Consider the following 6,000-nt stretch of genomic DNA (forward strand, 5'->3'; position numbering starts at 1 on the left):
TCTCTCCAATAACTAGATATCCCTAAATATGTGGTGAGACAATTGTTGCTAAGAGATCATCTCTTCATTAAGAGAAGGCAAACAGTTTCTTATTGTTTCTCTCTCTTTCACCTCAGCAATTATCCTATGTGGCACTCCTAAAATAGCACTATTGTACATGCCCTAATAGAGCCACCAACGATTTCTTAGAGCGATCCAAGACACTAAATTATCCGATCTGAAGTACGAACGCACCTGATCTTCGAAATCACTAATTTAGGAGTCCTCCTTTCAAAGATCACTTCCAACCCAGCATGGGCGCCACTTGTCGCAACCTGAGAGTTTTTCCTTTCTCATAGACCCGTTTATTCAAAACGTTTTATTTATTAAACCGTGCATCCAAATGTCAAACCGTTTTCATCGTTGGATTGCTTGCGTCGAGATCTCCAAAACTAGATTCCATGTTGTTTGGTTTTGACAAATTTTATTTTTCACAAAAAAATCGGACGAAAAACCCACGCCGAGAGCAAGTTTTTCCCTTTCTGAAGGCCGTTTCCAAGATGCACGACCATGCCTGTCGCAAAGGCAAATCCGTGCCTCTCGCGGAACCAAACCGTGCTTCTCACATAAGAAAAAAAAGAAAACACATTTTTTTCAAGAGGCACGGCCGTGCTTCTCGCGGAAGCAAAACCCTGCCCCTCATGGAAGGAAATAAAATCATGTTTTCTCTTTCCGTTTCCGAGAGGCACATCCGTGCCTCTCGCAGAAACAAAATCATGCCTCTCACGGAAAGGAAAAAAAAGAGAAGCACGACCGTGTCTCTCGCGGAAGCAAAACCATGCCTCTCGCGACAACAGAACCATGGCTTTGGCGGAAGTAAAAAAAATCGTTTTTTGGTTCATCTCCGAGAGGCGCGCCCGTGCCACTCGTGGAAGAAAAACTGTGCCTCTCGCGAAAGCAAAACCATGCCTCTCACAAAAGAAAAGAAATAAAACACGTTTTTTCTTGCAAATTTTTTGTCGAAAAGCTAAGAAAGACCGATCAAAAACTGAAAAGCCAAAAAAATCCGGAAAAACTATCTAAAATCCAAAAACGCGTGGGATCAAGCGCTCCTCAATTAGCCTACCCCAAGTGATCCTTGGGGAGGATCCCAAACAAGCGCTCCTCAATTAGCCTACCCGAGTCCTCGGCGATTATTTATCGCATTGAGCGAGATGCAAAGTTTCTCTCGCTGAAGTATCTGCAATTATTGGGCCGCCCACTCGTGTGCAATTGATAAGGGAAAAAGGAGAGGAGAAATGGGGGCGCATAGGATTCGAACCCTGCCATCTTGGTTGAGGGGAAGTGCGAGATATACAAGTAGGGCGGTAGTTCTTTAGTCGAAACAAGCCTCGTTTTTCCATTGTTCTTCTCCATTTCTTTCCAGTTTTTCTCCGCTTTTTCTTTGGTTTTTTTCTTTTTTAATTTTGTTTCTTCTCTTTTTTCAATCTTTATTGCATTTGTTTCTTCGCTTTTTTATTTTTTCTTTGGTTTATTTTTTATTTTTTGGTTTTATTTTCTTGTTCTCTTTGTTTCTTTTGGTTTCATTCTACATATTTTGTACATGTCAACAATATTTTGCTAATACATACTTAATATTCTTACAATATGAATTTAATATTTTTTAATACATGGTTAACATGTTTTTCTATACACATGTAGCATTTTCCAATTGTCTTGATTAACATTTTTAAAATACTTGTTCAACACTTTTAAAATGCTTGATTAACATTGTTATATACATGATAAAAAATCTTCATTTTTAAATAGATGGTCAACATTTTTTCTATACACATTTAATATTTCCAAATGCTTGATTAACATTTTTCAAATACTTGTTCAATATTTTTTGAATTGCTTCATTAACATTTTTATGTACATGAAAAACAAGATCATAATTTTCTTTAATACATGGTCAACATTCTTTCTATACACATTTAACATTTTTGAAATGCTTGATTAACATTTTTTCAAATGTTTGATTAACATTTTTATATACATGATCAACAAAATTCATCATTTTTTAATAAATGGTCAACGTTTTTTATATACAAATTTAACATTTTTCAAATGCTTGATTAAATTTTTTGAAATACTTCTTCAACATTTTTTTCAATTGCTTGATTAAAAGTTTTATATACATGATCAACATTTTTTGAAATACCTGTTCAACATTTTTCAAATACTTATTCAACATTTTTTAAATTTTTTTTCAATATTTTTATTTTGAATGCTTGATTAACATTTTTGTATACATGATCAACATTTTTCAAAATACTTCTTCAACATTTTTCAAATCCTTATTCAACAATTTTTAAATACTTGTTGAACATTTTTCAAATACTTGTTTGACATGTCTCAAATGTTTTTTATAGATTTTTTTGTAATATATATACATTTAAAATATTCTAAAATATAAACAATAGTACAAAAATAAAGCAAACAAATGAAATCAGGAAACGTAAAAAAGGAGGAAAACGAGGTTGTGGCCTCTTTTGCGCCTGGGCGGCTTAAGTTGCCCTCCCCTTCAGCGAGCACTCCCTCGCTCTCATAAAAAGCGAGAAATAGGGGCGCCCGTCCGAGCCGGCCAGACCAAAATGAAAGGGCCCGCCGCTCCACAGGCCATTCTCAGTGCTTTCTGATGAACCGGGCTGCAATAGGTTTCAAGGGTGTCAGATGAAATGTGAATCTCAACATGGCAATGGGTACTCGCGAATCCATGAGTTTGGAAAAAGTAAATACCATGAGTTCATAAATGGGAAAAAATTGTACCCATCGGATAGTCGGGTACATGTACGGAAAGGCAAATCCATTCCCGCGTACCCGCATACCCATATACTAATTCATTCTAACAGGTAGGTTTCATGTGTCATTCACTTAAGGGAAAAACCTAGTCGCTTTACCCTAGGCTAATACAGTCGCTAGCCTTGACCCAAAATCCTGTCCCCTTATCCATGTGCATATCTTGTTTAAATGTGTAGATCTTCTTTTGTGAATTCATGATTTTGTCTATGATTTTTTATCTTATTATATGGTCTCCTTCATTTGATCATTTAAAAATATGGGCTACAGAAGAATCTTCAACAAAAGAAATTTAAAGAAAACTATGTTCCTCCTGTTTGCTTTGTAATTGAAAAGAAGAAGAAAGAACATATGTGAATGTTTCTCTAAAAAGTTCACTTACATACTATTCATCCATGAATGTAATTGGACATTTTTTAGTGACATCTAGTTCATGCTTATTGCTATGTAGTGTATATGTGTGGAAAGGCTGAACAATACATGGTGAAGTCTAAATTGAGTAAGATGGCCGAGTTGTTATTTTTACCCACGAGTACCGATGCAGATTTGGGCAAAAAATATCGGGACAGGTATGTTTTTGGGCGACCATTACCCGCAGCCGAACCCTGCAGGTACCATGTTGATGTGAATCCCCACAAAAAAGTGAGTTGGGAATTGTTTTATGGCTGGAGCGATCAAACCGTTGATCTGAAGCTTTGCACCTACGTCACCAAAATTACCCGAAGCCCCAAAATACCTAAACGAGTCGCAGTGGCGGCAGTAGGCGGTGTCGATAAGGGAGTAGGGAGGCGACGATGCGCGCAAAAGGAGCTCCAAGGGCGTGTTTGGTAGCATGCATGGTGGATGTATAGGCTAAAAAGTTCCCTATCCGACCCACTTTTGCTTGTTTGGTTCGGTGCATGGGCTCACCTGGGCTTTGCCCATCTCAAGACCCTTAGCCATTCCCATCTTATGCACCCCATAGAGGCGAGCCGGGTCGAGCCCGAGGCTAACCCAGAGAAAAATCTTCCTTGACCCCCCCCTCGTGAACCTCTCATCGCGCTATCACCATTCTCTCTTGACCTAGCTGCCATCCTCACTCCTGCGACCATGGAGACCTCCCGCCGATCTACCCCACTGCCGGTCCCCTTTCGTCTTCTACCCCATGACCGCCCCTGTTGATCCAGTCTACCTCGCTGCTGCCCCACAACTACTCCTCGATCAACTCACGGCCGCCCCCTTCAACCTCGCCGCTATTCCTAGCACGATGCATGTCGCCGACGTGAGACTTAGCACCTCCGCCCTTCCTTCCCTCTCTCCACCCTCCTCTTCCTCTTCCCTTCCTTACCCTACCCCCTCCCACCTCGAGGCCCCTGTTGCATGACCAGGATGAACCCTTGTCGTTTGTACAAAGAGCCTAGTTTGGAGAGAGGTGTTTACATTCCTCTTCAACCCTAGTCGCCGCAATGAGCACACATTCATCCAAGATCAATATCCATTGCCACTCCATCCACCACCATAGAAGGAGGGCCAACATCAAGGGAAGAAGGAGGAGGCTCCACCACCATGAGCACCGGCCTTTCGGCCGGTGCCATCGCGTCGGCGCCATCACCGGCGCCGCCCCTATCTCCATCACCACCCGGCGTGGCCACCATCATCACCATCACCACAACGCTGCCGTCATTACCAACACCACCATGCCTTCTCCCTTCACCGGCTTGATGCCGACTTGTAATTTGCCCCTAATCTTCATGTCTTTGTTTGAGTAGTTGTACTATTTCTCGGGATATGGTTGAACCCTATATGATACTTGACGTGATCCAGTATTACTTGTCTCCAATATGATACTTGACGTGATCCAATATTACTTGTCCATGGTTCGAGTTAGTAGCCTTCGCGAATGTTGAGAGGAGTGCTCACTCACATTGTTTCCTTGTTGCCGTGAAGTATATTATTGTCGTTGTGAGTGTTGGGGATATTGGGGTAATTCAAGGTGACAGTAAAAGCCTTGATTCCTCGCCGTTGCAATTTATAGGGAATTAACAAAGAACCCTTAGAGAGGCTACATCCACGGGGAAACCCTTAATTATCGTAGTGGTAACCTGCAGGGGGACACTGCAGTAGTGGCGTACGTGGCACAGAGTCTACGTTAGAGCAGAACGTGTTCTGTACCCGACTCTGCCCACTTATGCATTTGACCAGTGACTAGAGGATACAATAGTTCATATTAGTGGCAGTGATTCCGGAACCCTAGAGAACGCCTTACTGCTCAAGCACCGGCCTTACTAACTTAGTCTCTTTTTATTCCTGTTTTTACCTTCTTGTTAGTAGTTTAGTTAAATATCTTTTAGTCTAGTTTCCCTAGAAACCGATAGAGTAGACTATTTTTAGGCTTAGAGATTATTATTTAATATTCTAGGAAGTATAGACCAGTGAAATCTACTTTGTCCATGGCATAGATAATAGACAAGGGGTCTTGCCAGTCTCGGGAATTGTATCTAATTGAAACACTGCAACAATTTTATGTTTATGTTTCTTCCACTCTCCAATTGACAAGTGGGGACCACACATAAAGAGAGTTGGGGCCCTGCCATGCCGACGAATGATTGAATGAAGAGTTAAGGCCAACTCCAGTGGGCGACCCCATCCTATCCGTGTTTGTCCGTTTGGGGCAAAACGGACAAACCAGACGGCCCAACGCGCGGGCGCAAACGGACTTTTGTCCGTTTTCTGTCCGTTTTTGACCCATCCCCGGCCCAAGTTTGGGCCGCTTTTGGGGTGAAACGGACAGCATGCGGACGGGCGGGACGCGCGCGCTTGTCCTTCCCTGGCCCGCCCGTCGGTGGCACAAAGCAAAACCCCCACGCCCCATTTCGCGCCATTTCACCCTCCCCCAAAACCCTTCCACGTCCCGCCCACCACCCCCCCCCCCCCCCGGCCCCCCCCCCCCCCAATTCCGGCGGCCTGGCCGTCGACCCGCCCGGAAAGGTGAAGAAGAAGGCGGCCAAGGGTCCAAGGAAGCCGCGGTCGGAATGCACGCCGGAGGAGCTCGCAAAGATGGACGCGGAATCAGTAAAGAGGAGGAATTGGAGGGCAGCCGTCAAGGGCAAGAATGCCACGACCAAGTTCATCGCCGAGCGCGATGCGGTGGAGGCCGCACGGCGCAAGGCCGAGGTCGACGAGAAGGAGGCCATCGTCAAC

This window comes from Triticum urartu, chromosome 7 (genome assembly GCF_003073215.2).
Source record: "Triticum urartu cultivar G1812 chromosome 7, Tu2.1, whole genome shotgun sequence".
Taxonomy (NCBI): domain Eukaryota; kingdom Viridiplantae; phylum Streptophyta; class Magnoliopsida; order Poales; family Poaceae; genus Triticum; species Triticum urartu.